Here is a 15,736-nt window from a genome sequence, read left to right as displayed (position 1 = left end):
GGTCAAGTTTGACTTGACTTGAGAGGAAGATGAAATGTCAAGTTTGACTTGACCATTTGTCACCTCATTGGTGAGTTGGCAAAGAGTGGGCCAATGATGATGTTCCACATCATCATGATTGCTTAAGTGGGATGCCACCTCATGGGAATTACCGAGAGTTGTGACTCTTGGTATCCCATGGAGATAAAACTCCCTCTTAATGTGGTCGGCCACACTAATTCATTGTGTGAGTTTCATTTTCTTTTGTGTAACTCTCATCTTCTTCCTCAAGCTCTCTCTTCTCTCCCTCTCCTCCACCTTGGCCGAACCATTCAAAGGTGCTAGCACACCTTTTTGTTTGGTTTATCCATCTCTTGCTTGTGTGGATACACATAGAGGAATATATACTTTGATACTCACGAGATCCGGCGAACCTTAGACGAGCGGGATTAAGCGAAGGACATCGCATCAAAGATAAAGCTCTTCTCCTTTGTAGATCTAGTTTAGATCTAGGTTAGAAACTCGTACTCGAAGTTTTTATGAAATTTATTTCTTCGCACGGATCCGGTGGCGGGGTTTCGGGGTTTCCGCAACGCAAAAAGCGATTTTTGCGGCCCGAAAAATCCAACAGGGACTTAGACCATGAATATAATGGTGGTCATTCATTTAAGAGGAGAATTGTTAAGAATATAATTAAAGTCCCATATTGGAAATGTATGAAAAAGATCATGAGTTTAAAAGATGAAAAAAAATATCTTATTGGTATGAGACCTATTAGGTAGAGCCCAATATTAACTCCATGAAAACTTAGATCCAAAGTAGTGAAGGCTAATTTGAGCATCGGAGTGACTGAATCGGGGCACCCCCTAGCCTTTTTTCTAACACTCTATTTTCTCTCTTTCTTTTGGTTCATTTAGATTTTTGAATTTATCTAGTGAGTGTGAAAGATCTGGATACCAAAAGTTTCAAAAATAATATTAAAAAGAAGGTTGGATTTTTTTTTTTTTTAAAAAATAAGTATGTGTGAAGAGGACTCATTAACCTAAGTAAACTAGGATGATCAAGTGGAGACGAGAAGGTGATTAGATTAGCAAGTCAAGTTTACTAGCCCATTGAGCTAAATTAATAAGACTAATTAAAAATAATTAAATGGATTTATTGAATGGACATAACACCAAAGCCAAATAATTTTAAGGGGAGACTAGATCTCTGTGTCCATATTTTTATGGAGTAGGGAATGGACTATATGGAATTGCGATTGGATCGTGACGATAAGTTAACCTTAATTGATTGTAATTCTTTTCTATGTTCATCGTCCTCTCAGGTTATAGTTTAAGTTAGGACAGATGGTCGGAGGTCGGTGACGGTAGGCAAGTGACTAGGTTGCTGGTCACTGAGCGGGGGGTGGTCTTTGGCGGCCTTCGGTCATCCGCTTCAACCCAAACTATAATTTGGGGATGGTAAACCTAAGGAAGGATCGCAATCAATTGTGACTGGATCGCCGTCACGATCCAACCATAATTTCATATGGTTTATCCCCTGATCCATAAAACTGTAGACCACCAAATCTCCCTCGTTCAAGGGAGAATTAATCGAGTGGGTTAAGTGAGCTAAACTGGTCAATTATGTAATATTTATATTTTTTTGAAATTAGTCCTCTAGTATTTTTTTAAATCTAGATATTAAACTAACCAATTAATTCTAAAATAACTAGTTTGACCCTATAAAAAAATTTTATCGACTACTTAGATAAATTAGGAAACGCTTATGGTGGGACAATTAACCATTAGTATTCTTATATTTGTATTTTCATGGGAAAAAATTATTTTTAATTTTTATAAATTATTCCACAAGTCAAATTAAAAAATTAATTATTTTATTTTATTTATTTACTAATATAACTAATTTTATTCTGTAAATTAAAGTACAATAAATTTAAATTTTATTTTCTTGGTCTAAAGATTCATAACCATTTTCAAATCAGGTGGCCTCCAAAACTTGTTTTTATTAATCTTGGAGGAGGGCGGCCCTCCTCACTTGATTTGCTCATCAAATAAATTCGAAAACGTTCGTGATAATTCACCCAACAGCCGATTTTCACAGTTAAAATCTCATTGTAAAATTTGATTTGCCCCAACTAAATTTCGAACCATGATAATTTATGAATCCACTTTTATGCGGCATCGCAGAAGACTTTCACAACCTACGACCAATAAATTTACACTTGCTCATCATCTAATCCAACCTTGTCAGTGTAAGTGGTCCCTTTACTCGCTCCATTTGATCCAATTGATTCCCTCAACTTATTGGATATCTCAACTGTTTCAATCTATTTGATTCAGAAATTTTAATTTGCTCAACTCCTCTTAACTCATTTAAGGGTATAAAGAGTCGAGTCAATTTGAATTTAGTTGTGTTTAAATTTATTTATTCCCTTTTAAAAGTTTTTTTAAAAATTTATTATTGAGTTTAATTAACAACATTATTATATAGTATTATTTTTTTTTAAAAAAAAAATACGATTTAAAAAAACTAAGGTCTAAGCATCCACACTCAGGTGCTCGGATGCCTCCTAAGCAACGAAGCCCCGAGCGCCCAAGTGGGATACACTCCTAAACACTTGAGTGCCCGACTACCGAGCACCTGACTGTCGCAGCCCAAGTGTCGACTACCAAATGTCGAGCAATGATCACCCAAGAACCATAGCACCCAAACGCCTAAGAACTCGAGTATTGATCGCCTGAGCAACCCAACACCGTGAGTGAGAATGGGTTATGCTCTTTGTAGGATGGCTAATTCAACGCAGCAATTACAATGGCACCAATTGTAAGGGGCGTGCCACTTGGTGAAAAAAACAGAGATATACCCTTTAGGAACAGACTGTATAGTTTTTCATGGCTCTTCTCCCTTTATATAAGGTAATGATGCCAACCTTGAAACTACATTATTCTATGTTATTTCACTCACCAAAATTTCACAATTTAAAAGAAGTTATAGCAAGCTCTTTCGCGGAAGATAGCCGAGTGATAACGGTAGAGTGAATGATCCGTCGAATAGTTGAAAGGTCATTTATACTCCATTCATGACTAAGGATCGATCGATAATATTAGGTCACTAATTTTATCATTAATTTTATCAGATATATCTTAATATTTATAAAAATCTTCACATGATTCCAATATCAACATAATCAATATAAACATAAATGGTCAATATCATACCAAGCAAAATAGTATCATATCAATACTATCAAAATAATAAATTACACCAAATATTTATCCAGTCACTAGAGACTACAGTTTGAACGTTGAATGCTTCTCCAAAATGACTTAAAAGTGTCTACCTCCTGCATTCCTCCTGCAAACATGATAAAAATTTTATTAACAAAGCTTTATAAGCATTGTTGACGTTTCATTTCATCTGAATGACGACACATATATTCTTCAATTAACAGATGTATACATAGAATATAACAATGTGAAATCAAAATCTGGAAATACTAAAACTTTCAGATTTGTTTTCAGAGTAATATGTGGAGTGCGTCATGATTGGAGGCAATGAATAGATGTCATATAATTATAAGAACACACACTATTGAAACTATATGCTACTACCACCAAATCGTTTATATTTGCATTCAAATATGGAAGTCTATACTAGCATTCAGAAAATTAATCACACATTTATTTATATTATAATTGATTTCGTTAATATTTACCCTAATCACGTGGCTATATAAATAACTATCCTGACTATAGTGCATATTGATCAAGCAACTTCTCCTAACCAGTAAGACAGTGGAAGTACACGTTGAATAGCTGAAATTTACCTATGTGCTGCAGAAATTTGTGAATGCAGATTCAATGAATAGGAATCTATTTCACTAAACTTTGTAAAATGGGATTGGGAAACCATTCATATCGTCTCTACAAAACTATGAAAACAATTCAAGTACTTAAATTTTTAGTGCAGATGTTGTTTCTAGCCCAGAAATTTCCATTTACAGGAAGATAAAATGGAAAACAACTATGTTAAACATATCAATAGATATAAGACCTAAATGCTCGATTAGATCAGCAAACCGTTTATACTATCTATTATGAAGCCATATCCTGGGAAAAGCAACAAAAGGTGAAAAGGTTAGAAATATCTTAAGTTCACAGTATGCTTGCATTTTTTTTTTTTTTTGTTGCTTGATTTTTATCTACATTGTACCTGAAAAGTTAGAGTTGCATATAGTATCAAAATTAGCATAACCATTTTGTATGTTTTACGAGTGATAAACAAAAAGACTACGTTGAAGGTCAACAAATCTAAGAAGAAATATTGTTATTATGAGCTACTTATGAGTAGCTCTAGGGTCTTCGGTCTCTTGAGAATCAAACCCATGCGATTATTATTCTCCCCATCTGATCCAGGCATTAATACAAACATGAATGAGAAATCTACATCAATAGTACCATATATGGCTTGATCAAAGGAAATGGCTGACGGTATGAAAGCTAAAAATACAAAATAATCTCTAGCTAGTGTCAAAGGAAATATGATTTTTCCAGCACATTCAACATGAAATCAGCTCTAAAACATCCCCTAGACCCAATCCAAGCTTGGATTCAACCCAACACAAATCAATTAAAGATTATTGCACTGGGTTATTGGCACCAAATCAAGCCATTAATTAGCCAAGAAAAACAAATGATAGGTAGCTAAATTAGTGACCGAAATTACTGAGAATTTAATCCGTTGCTAAATTAATGACCAATATTTAATTCCGTCTCTAATTAGAGATCAAATTAAATTTCTGTTCTAATTTAATGGAATAAATATTCCATCTGTCAATTAACGATCGATTTATTGCAACAGAATATATGTTCCGTCACAAATTTGATTGTTAATGGACAGTTTGTAACTTGTAAAATAAATATTTAAGATTATTCAATTCAAATTGTAAATCTAAAGATTCTCTGTGCACATGTTCTTATAAAAAAGAGCACGTGTATTAGAAAATGCAGTTTGCTGGTTACATGTTCTTAGAAAATACAGTTTTCTGGGAACATATTCTTAGAAAATACAGTTTGTTGAGCACGTGTATTAGAAAATACAGTTTTGGCACATGTTCTTATAAAAAAAATACATATATTAGAAAATATTAAATCTAATAATTAATTTTGACATCTATAGTTAAATCAAGAGTAATTTTATCTATCACAAACAACAAATCAACTTCTTTATACATATTAAATTAGTCTCCACTAAGGTGTCTAGTCTGAGGGTGATAAATTTACTACAATAGGACAGGGATCAAATCCCGATGGACGCACGCCCTCGAAAAGAAAAACTCCTTCTAACCTCTAACCACTTGGCAATCGACTATAAGTTAACCTCGTGATTTACCTCTCTAATCATCTTTTACTACAATTATATGTATCAAATTAAACATATCCAAATACATATTTAAATAGAAAAAATAAAAAAGAAGAATAAGCATTAACTATTCAATAGTAATTAACTATTCATAGCAACAGTAATTAAAGTTCTTTTAGTACCCAATGTAAAAAATAAAAAAATAACTAAATATTTTCTTTTAAATTTAAATAAGCATTAACTATTCAATATTTTCTTTTATTTGATGAATGATGTAACTTCTTAGATCTAGAGATATTTTGCATCTGAAATATTTAGGAAGTAAATAAATTATACTTAATTTAGAAAAAATCATAATTAAAACTATTTAGTTAATTAACTTCCATGAAAAAGATACCAACTTAAATAATTAATTAAATAGCTCTCCACTACTAATCACGATTAACAAATGGCTATGATATTATATGCATAGAAAAAAAATCAGAAAAATGTTTCATTAATTAAAGTTAGGATTCTAAAGGACCTCATTCCTATAGAAGGAACAACCTATTTATTTATGAGAATATGGATCAACCAAATCTTAGTGTCAAGATTGAGAAGCATTCAATAAATATTTTAAATTATGTCCTTCTCAAGTACCCTAAAATTAAAAGAAAATGTATATATAGAAAAGAAGAATCTGGAACAGTGGAAATATGCTCTTATAAATATCGAGAGAAAGGTAGCTGAAGTCCACAACTCATAACAACAATGGAGAAGCAATCACTAACTTTTGATGGTGATAAAGAAGCAAAAGTTCGCAAGTCATCAAAATATCATCCAAGCATTTGGGGTGATTATTTTATCCAAAACTCCTCGCTCTCTCATGCAAAGGTATGATCTATAACCTTCTCACATTTATTCAATATTCCTCATGAAGTTCTTAAAACTTGAAATCTAGTTAGTAGAGACATATATTAATTAGCTGAGTACAAATAGATGGTGATCAAGTAGATATTGTCGGATGTATATCTAATAATTTTTATTATGTAGGAGTCCACTCAAAGGATGATAAAGAGAGTGGAAGAATTAAAGGTGCAAGTAAAGGGCATGTTCCAGGACACTAGTGACTTATTGCAACTTATGAATTTGATTAATTCAATTCAAATGCTTGGATTGGACTACCATTTCGAGAATGAAATAGATGAAGCACTAAGATTGATTTATGAAGTTGATGATAAAAGCTATGGGCTTTATGAAACTTCTCTAAGATTTCAATTGCTTAGGCAACATGGATATCATCTATCTGCAGGTAACACTAAAAATAGATTAAAATTATTATGTTATATATACATATGTTGTTATTTGTAAAATTGGAAAAATATAAAATAAAATTGGGCATGCCATGATAAACAATATCTTAGAAAGTTAATAGGCTTTTATATTGTAATATATATTGGTACAAAATTCTAATATGCTAGCTAGAAAATTTTACATATTTAATATTCTAACAGAAGAATGATGAACAAAGAGGTGCCAATGTTTTCATATTGGTAAAAGGTAAATTGTCGCCAATGCCTGGGTTTAAGATTCTCTTAATTAAGATCAAAACATGCTTTTGTACATATTATAACAAAGAGAAAGAGGCCCTCGGGGCTATGGTGCAGCAATAAGGGCACTCAGTTGTCTCTCAGACATCCACGGTTTGATTCCCAGCTACAACGTATTTGCAAGGGTTTTTCCTCCAAATGAGACTTGCAACTAAGGGATGTTGGGCTTCTGGGTTGTCCGCCGCATGCGCTTTCCGATTTACCCTAGTGGCCGATGGGAAACTTCTGTGGGGCTGGGCCGGTCACCCTAGGCTCGACGTTACCCAGCCTAGTTAATTATTTTTTTTAATAACAAACAAAATGAGGATAAAATTAGTTAAATAGTTTGCTATAGTATACTAATAACTAATAATTTTTATGAACACATATTATTGATTTCTTCCCCACTCTTGCAGATATTTTTAACAAGTTCAAAGATGACAATGGAAGCTTTATATCTTCCTTGAATGGAGATGCCAAGGGATTATTAAGCTTATATAATGTGTCTTATCTTGGAACACATGGAGAGATTATACTTGATGAAGCCAAGTCTTTTACAAAGCCACAACTTGTATCATTATTGAGTGAACTTGAACAATCTTTAGCCGCGCAGGTCTCTCTTTTCCTTGAGTTACCACTATGTCGAAGAAATAAAATTCTCTTGGCACGAAAATATATACTTATTTATCAAGAAGATGCAATGCGAAACAATGTCATATTAGAACTTGCAAAGTTGAATTTCAATTTGCTACAATCTCTTTATCAAGAGGAATTGAAGAAAATTTCAATGTAAGTAAATTTAAATACATCTTAGAAATATTTTTCCAACGTTTGTTAATACACGCCAACATTATAATCATCACATTTGCTCAAATATCTATTTGTAAATATAGTTAGCTATTTGGAAGGAATTAAAACAACATTTTGTAGTTAATAGAAATTTTGAGTAATTATTATTTACATGAATTTTAATTTTCATACATTATGTTAATTGGTTACTTCTATTTTCCTAATTATAAGTTTTTTGCATTTTATTTGTATTTGTGATTCAAACTAATTGTTTTACTACTTTTTGTATACCTTTTTTTTTTTTTTTTTTTCTATTATGACATATTTCAAGATGGTGGAATGATTTAGCACTTGCTAAGTCTCTAAGTTTTACTCGTGACCGAGTTGTGGAAGGTTATTATTGGGTTCTTACTATATATTTTGAGCCTCAATATTCTCGTGCGCGAGTGATTTGCTCCAAAGTATTTTCTTTGCTATCAATTATGGATGATATCTATGATAACTATGGCACATTGGAAGAGTGTACACTATTAACTGAGGCAATCAAAAGGTTAGTTTCTCATATATCAAAATTCTAATAGTTTCTTGTTTCCTTTTGTAAAGTTGTTGCATTGCCTGTAAACCTGAAGACTTAAATGCTGTAAAACGAATCTTACTTAAAATGTAAGAAATAGTGTAAAAGGATAAGTTCCATATTGATTCTTTAAAAGTGAATACCATGATCACATGTTTGTTTGTATTTTCTTACATTTAGGTGGAATCCTCAAGCTGTTGACAGTTTACCAGAATACTTGAAAGATTATTATCTCAAGCAATTAAAGACTTTTGAAGAATTTGAAGATGAGTTGGAACTCAATGAGAAGTATCGTATGCTATATCTTCAAGATGAAGTATGTTGATAGGAAAGCAATAATGGCTTATGTAATCTTTAAACTTATAGACTTAAGTCTGTTTCCCCTTGATTTACATAGATAAAGGCTCTAGCGATATCTTATCTTGAAGAAGCTAAGTGGGGTATCGAGCGACATGTGCCATCACTTGACGAACACTTGCATAATTCATTAATCTCCTGTGGGAGTTCTACAGTCGCTTGTGCCTCTTTTGTAGGTATGGGAGAAGTGGCAACAAAAGAGGTGTTCAACTGGCTTTCTAGTTTTCCCAAGGTTGCAGAAGCTTGTTGTGTAATTAGTAGACTCTTGAATGATATAAGATCACATGAGGTACACATTTTAGACACTTCGTTAATTTGGTAGAATAGTTTAGCAACAATATTTGACAATTCCACTTTAACAAAATTTAGCTGGAGCAAGGAAGAGATCATACTGCCTCTACAGTGGAGAGTTACATGAAAGAGCATGACACAAATGTAAATGTTGCATGCGAGAAGCTGCGAGAGATAGTAGAGAAAGCGTGGAAGGATCTCAACAACGAGTCTCTTAATCGAACAAAAGTACCTGCCTTATGATTGAAAGAATAGTCAACCTTTCAAAAGCAAATGAAGAAATATACAAGCATAATGATACGTACACCAATTCTGACACTACGATGAAAGATAATATCTCTTTGGTGTTAGTTGAACCTTGTGACTACTTCAATAAGTAATAGTGAGAAGACCATGTTGAGGACTATTAGAGACAACCATTTCAGTGTGAGGATGCTCAATAGTCAGTCAATGTTTGAATAAAGTAAACTCATATTTGGATGTTTTATGAAACGTTACTGATATGTATTGATAACTTATATATGCATGTGACTTGTTTAATAAAATTTGCACTTTTGGTTGAAAGATATAATTAACAAAATTTCCAATTGACCTTAGTCACTAGTTTTTTTAATTTCTTAATCAATAATATTGTAGAACATTTAAAAGAAATATTAGTATGGCCAAACTATGTTATGTCGTTCATATCGTATTGATTACAAAATTGACCTATGTTATGCCTTTCTTATCCTATTGATTTCTTTACCATGAACATTTTAGCATAGAGGCATTTGGAATAGAATGTTGTAAAGGATCAATCCATAAGATATTTGTAGTATTGATCACTATAGAAATATCATTTAATCAATCATTGTAAAGCTTTTAGGTTAGAAATACCAAGTAAATGACTGCCCATGCCAACTAAGTGAGACTTTGGCACAAGTCATTCAGTCGACAACTCAAACGATTACATCTTTGACTCATTAGTATTTGGCATGAGTAGGCAAAGCTAAAGGCTCAATCTCATCTATCTATCATGTTTTGTCAACAAGGGCCCTTAATATGATTCTTGTAGTGAAAATACAACAAAGAAAACATCCTATGTAGAGAAACAATCATCATTAACATTCCCGTATACTTACTAGAAGAGAAAAGGAAATAAGATGAAGAAACAATAAATTGGCTTAGACTAGGTGAGTAAATTGATGTTTAGAACATTTGGTTCACTTTTCTGCTATGAGGCTCATATAGTCTCGTATCCAAGTTGGTTGAAGCACATCATGGCAAAATCAAAGACCATGCAATGTCTTAAATGGCAATATCAAAGACTATGCAATATAGTCATGAAATTGCCATTGATATGTAAAACTCATGTCGAAACTTACCTCCTCAGTTTTGAAACGGCCTAAAGTGTTGTGGTACAAGATCCTCTTAGGCCCGGCTAAAACAAAATTCATATTTAAAAATAAAAAATTGTGAATTACTTGCTGACATGTGAAGGGGAGCATTGGCGCAACAATAGAGTTGTTGTTTTGTGACCACAAAGGTCACGGGTTCGAATCTTGGAAACAATCTCTTGCAAAAATCAGGGCAAGACTGCGTACAATGGATCCTTTCTCGAGACCTCGCATGGCGGGAACTTCATGCACCGGACTACCCTTTTATTTGCTAACATGCAAAATTAAAAAATAAAGACCCAAAAACTTAAAGATTAAAAACCAAATATTTAAATCTTTCTTTTATTGTGTTGTTTGTAGAAAATCATATCTTACATCTTCCCCATTTAAGACACTAATTTTTGTTGTCGCATCTTAAGTTATAGTTTATTGTAGAACCATCATGCATTGGTTCTTAAGTTTTGTACTCACTTCTAACCAATTGATTACCATGTCTCTTAAGCAAATATACATGATCATGCATTACTAAGTACAATCCAAATATTAAATTTTCTCAATTGTATATTTTATAAAATGGACCATTTTCTACGTTTTTATGATGTCTATGCCTAAACACTTCATACACACACAAAACAAGGTTAATTGAAACCTTGCAAGAGAAGCAATCCAACTGACAACTAGCACCGGATCTGGAATAATCATATAGTAATGTGATGAATGAATGAGAAAACTGAAAGGAGAAGGCTTGACAATATTCTATGATCCTCATGAATAAAACTATTATCCTCTACTTTTTTTTTTTAATTCTTTTTGAAGGTAGAAGAACGCAAGACTGCATTTCAGTGAAATGCAGTGAAGGTAACATTCAACTGACAACAACTTCAACTAGACATTTGGCAACTTAATACTATCCCAGCCTAATTAGGGCAACTAAAAGTAATTTTTTATATGATCCAGTTACCTTTTTCTTTGTGCACTAATGCATCTTAATGAACTTGCCACTGTGGTGTCAGTCATTTTCATGTCACGTGGCACATCAAATTAATTAAAATTGAAACTCATTTAAATTAATACAAGCGTTGTAGCAACAAGTCCCAAGTCGTATTTTTCTTTCCAAGGGTAACTAATAAATGTGTGAGTATTCTAGAATTGATTCACTTAGCAAATTAAGCTCTTCTTCAATTCAAACTAAAATCAGATAAGGTTTATTCTTTTCTACATATCACTTTCTTCTTAACTTGATCACCTTCCTTCCAAAACCAAATGAACATCACTTAAGTGAGGATTTTTATGCATCATTGAATCAAATGGTTCAATTCCTATCTCTACAATATACAATCTCAGTAACAAGGTACACAATCAAATCTCAAGTTAAGTTTTCTACAATTAAGCTCATTCACAGAAATAGATAAACTCATAAACTCCTTAAACAGAGGCAACAATCAAAACTAAAGTTGATCCATCTTCATTTAAGCAAGATCACAAGTTCAAAGACCAAAATCAGAGCAAAGAATTACTAACTACATTACAAGAGCCTACAACTATCAGCATTAGTAGCAGAATAAACCTAACAGAACTAAGGTCAATATCAATATCAGTATCAGGTTAATAATCCGTGTTTGAAAGCAAGAATTCGGAATCAAAAACATAAAATCTCAACAGAAATTGAAATTGCAAAGGTAGGTATCAGATCTGAAGATCTGAGCAAAGTTTGAACACAATTCAAAGACAAGTTAAAGAAAAACAAAACCTAAACATTCCACAAACCAAATCGGAACAAATCTTCTCCACTTTGCCGAAACAAAGGTGCTCTCGAAAACCTCCCCTCAAACACCCAACAAGCAATCTCCAAGCGCTCTACTATCACCAGATAACGTTCATAGCTATTGGAAACCTCCCCTCAAGCTCGCATCTGACTGGTATCACCATCAACCGAAGAAAACAGAGCTTGACTCTGAGAATGCGCAAATCAGATCGATCGACCAAATCTATCCAATGTAGCTGCTGAATGGGATGCGGAAAAGGTACAAAAACTCCAAGAAACCTCCCTCGAAGCTCTAGTGGATGCGGAGATCACTGATCGAAAACCTCCCCGAGCGGTAATGTGGCGGTGGACAGAATCAAGGCGCGGCTGAGAAACCTCCCTCGGCTGCTCTCTGATCGCCGGAAGATGAACGCCGAAGCTTGATGATCGTCGTCGGAGAAGAAGCTAAGCTCACGGATCTGGAATCGGAGAATGGGAGTTCGGCGTCACGAAGAAGAAGAAGGTCGCACAGTAGCAAAATCGCGAGATCGCCGAGCCAAGGAACACTGTAGTTCCTCACTGCCTTTTAAACCACTTCAGTTCTGATAAGACGACTGAAGATTCTTGACGCTTGATTAACAGTGGAAAACATCTCAGATCTGGATCAAAAAGTACTGATCTTCATCTATGGTCCAGATCTACTCCTCATTAGGTTGGATGAGCCGGATCTTCAACGGATGGCTCAGATCTGCTTGATCTTCAATGGACGGTCCAAAACACTTCAAGCTTGATCGCTTCGTTTAACTTTAGATTTGAGCCCAAGTGTGGCCTGATCTGATCGGGTCCATGACCCTTTTGATGCCTACAAAATAATAAACAAATATTAGCATCAAATTAAGCCATAATAACATAATTTGCAATTCAGTCCAAAATTGATACAATGTATAAAAATATAATGTAAATATAGGTTTTATATATGAAAACTACATCAAACCATGATGGTATGAATGAGAATAGTATAGTAAAATCCAGTTACCTTTTTCTTTGTGCACTAATGCATCTTAATGAACTTGCCACTGCGGCCTCACTGTCTGCATAAGATCCTAAAACATTCAAATTTAAATGTTTCAGTGGAGTAAAAAATGTTTTTGGTTTATGCATCACTAGTCTACAAAACAACTAAAAGGATTGAGTATATAACATACAGAAAACAGATTAGTGTATGTATCATAATAGTTTTGTTGGTGCAGCTGGGCCGACAATAGGGGGGTGAATTGCCTGCACAATAAAAATACCCTCCTCGTTTCTTTCAACTCAAAAAATGCAATAATAATAAAGAAATAAACTAACAGAAATAAAGAGGAGACGGAGAATTTAACTTGGTTACAACCCAGGGGATTGTTAATCTAAGGCGATGAAAAAGCTCAGAAAGATCTCCTTCTTTGAAGGCGGAAAAACCTTTTACACACTGAATGCTCTAAACTATTGCTAGGAATTGGATACTGAGTTGATTAATCAATTTCCTAGCTCCAGTGGCCTTTATATAGCTCCTGGAAATCTTATCCCGAGTGTTGAAGGCACCTCCAAGAGGATTGAGGGCGCTTCCAAGCAGTTTGATCGGATAAAACTCTATCCGGTTGCAAACGGTCATGAACACTGGGTCTGAGGCGCCTCCAATGCCCTTGAAAGCGCCTCAGACTGGTCTAAGGCGCCTTCAAGGTGATGGAGGCGCCTTCAATGTTGAGGGCCTCACAATGATGTTGAGGGCGCCCTCAATGATGTTGAGGGTGCTTTCAACCTGCATGGTATAAATACTGCCTTCAACCTGCATGGTATAAATAGCTTCCATCTTCTCTTTTTCCTCGTCTTCCGAAGCTCCGATCGCTTGGGTGATTTCGGCCAACCGAAATAGGGCTCACCCGAACCTAATTTTCGGCCTTCTCCTCGAGCAGGCTTCCGACCCGGCTTCTCGTCTCTCGAACGCCGCGCACGTTCTTTGTAACGACCACCCTTCTTACTACTACTATTCTCTAAGGATGACCGTTACTTAACTACTAACTCTACTTAACCGGTATGATTAAAAATCACATAGAAACCCTACCGAAAAATTTCGGCAGAGTCTCCCTTGTACCGGTGACCATATTCAACAATACATGCAATATATACTCAGCCACAAGCGGCTGGAACACATATCAATCAACCACGCAGTATAATAACTCCAAAATAAAGAAAACAACACCAGAAATCATCACACAGATTACAATTCTTCTACTATGTCCTAATCATATCAAAATAACAAATACTATCTCAAATACTCCTAACATAGCGAAAAACAATGGAAACTAAAATAAAACTTCTTTCCTAATCCCAAGGCTTCCATAGTCCTGGCATCACACATCCTTCGAACACCTCCTTGTCGCCTTCCTTTCTATATCTTTTCCTTTCCTGTATCTGCAGTAAGAGGAAGTGTAGTCTATAAGCAAAATTTGTTTAGTAAGCGCTATCTAACTCACAAAATCACGAATGTGCATGTATACGAAAAGAACTAGAAACTATATGCTATAAAAAGAAATAAAGCATAAACATAACTGTTCATGTCAAACTAATAGCAAAGAAAAGCTAAGGAATCTACTCATGTAATTCTAATATCTAATCATGCTACTCATCTAATAGGTAAACATGAAAACTACTCATCCACTAGATAAACATGGTAGAATAAAGAACTAAACTTACTGATTTTCAGAACTATATGAAACTTATTTCATTTGTTCCAACTTAATCTTTAATACTTTATGTTTATGTAAAACTCGTTTTACTTGTTCAAAAACTTATACTTATAGTACTTCAAAATAATAATCAACTTCTTCTTGGGCCCGGCAACTGTGCTTTTACTTTTGTAACGACCCGACCCATTCGGCGGCCCATTTGGCGACCCTATGGTCGTTGACTGTCGACCGTCGGCCGAGCCGTTACTACTAGGTTATCTAAACCTAGGGACGACTATGGGAGCCCAGCCCAAGGACAGAGAGTCCAACACAGTGCCACTGATAAAAGTAAAATACTTATTATCTTTTAATACTTCTATATAATGCCTCGGCATTTTCTTTAGCACCTTGTGTGCCAAAATCCCTAAAGTCTTGACTTTGGGATCTACTTAAGGCCTTGGCCTTTTTCTTTCTTTTCTTTATCTTTGTTATACTTGTTAATACTTCTAAAAGAATACTTCTTTAAAAAGAAACTGAAATGTTTAAGCAAATTCTAACTTTGAAATGCTTAACCCAAAATCTGCCTATTATGCTAATAAAATTCTGCATATTAAAATCTGCATACTATACTTATAAAAATCTGCATGCTATGCTCATAAAAATCTGCACATGTTCAGCTAAGGGTAAATGAATTCTGCACACTAATACTTAATAAAAATCTGCACACTAACATGTTGCATATTAAGCTGACACAATTCTGCATATTAAGCTCTAAAGAAACTAGAAACTGATTGTTTTAGAAGGAAGGCTACTCATGCACATCTAATAACATAAGAAACTAGAAATCTGCTCATGTTATTCCAATAGCAAAGGAACTAGAAATCTAAATCTGCATGTCATACTCATCAAAATTAGCATACCATACAAGCTTAAACTAGATCTAAAACCTGTTGGAATTAAAACCTATGTTGTATACTTTGAATTAAAAC

General features: G+C 34.2%; 1 pseudogene; it reads left to right on the top strand.

Moving 5' to 3' along the window:
* Positions 1 to 6,083: 6,083 nt before the first annotated feature.
* LOC121971809 lies at positions 6,084 to 9,409 on the top strand (annotated as a pseudogene).
* The last annotated feature ends 6,327 nt before the right edge of the window (positions 9,410 to 15,736 follow it).

Source organism: Zingiber officinale, chromosome 4A (assembly GCF_018446385.1).
Source record: "Zingiber officinale cultivar Zhangliang chromosome 4A, Zo_v1.1, whole genome shotgun sequence".
In the NCBI taxonomy this organism is placed as follows: domain Eukaryota; kingdom Viridiplantae; phylum Streptophyta; class Magnoliopsida; order Zingiberales; family Zingiberaceae; genus Zingiber; species Zingiber officinale.
Note: the sequence above shows the minus strand (reverse complement) of the source record. Positions and strands in the feature narration are given on the sequence as shown.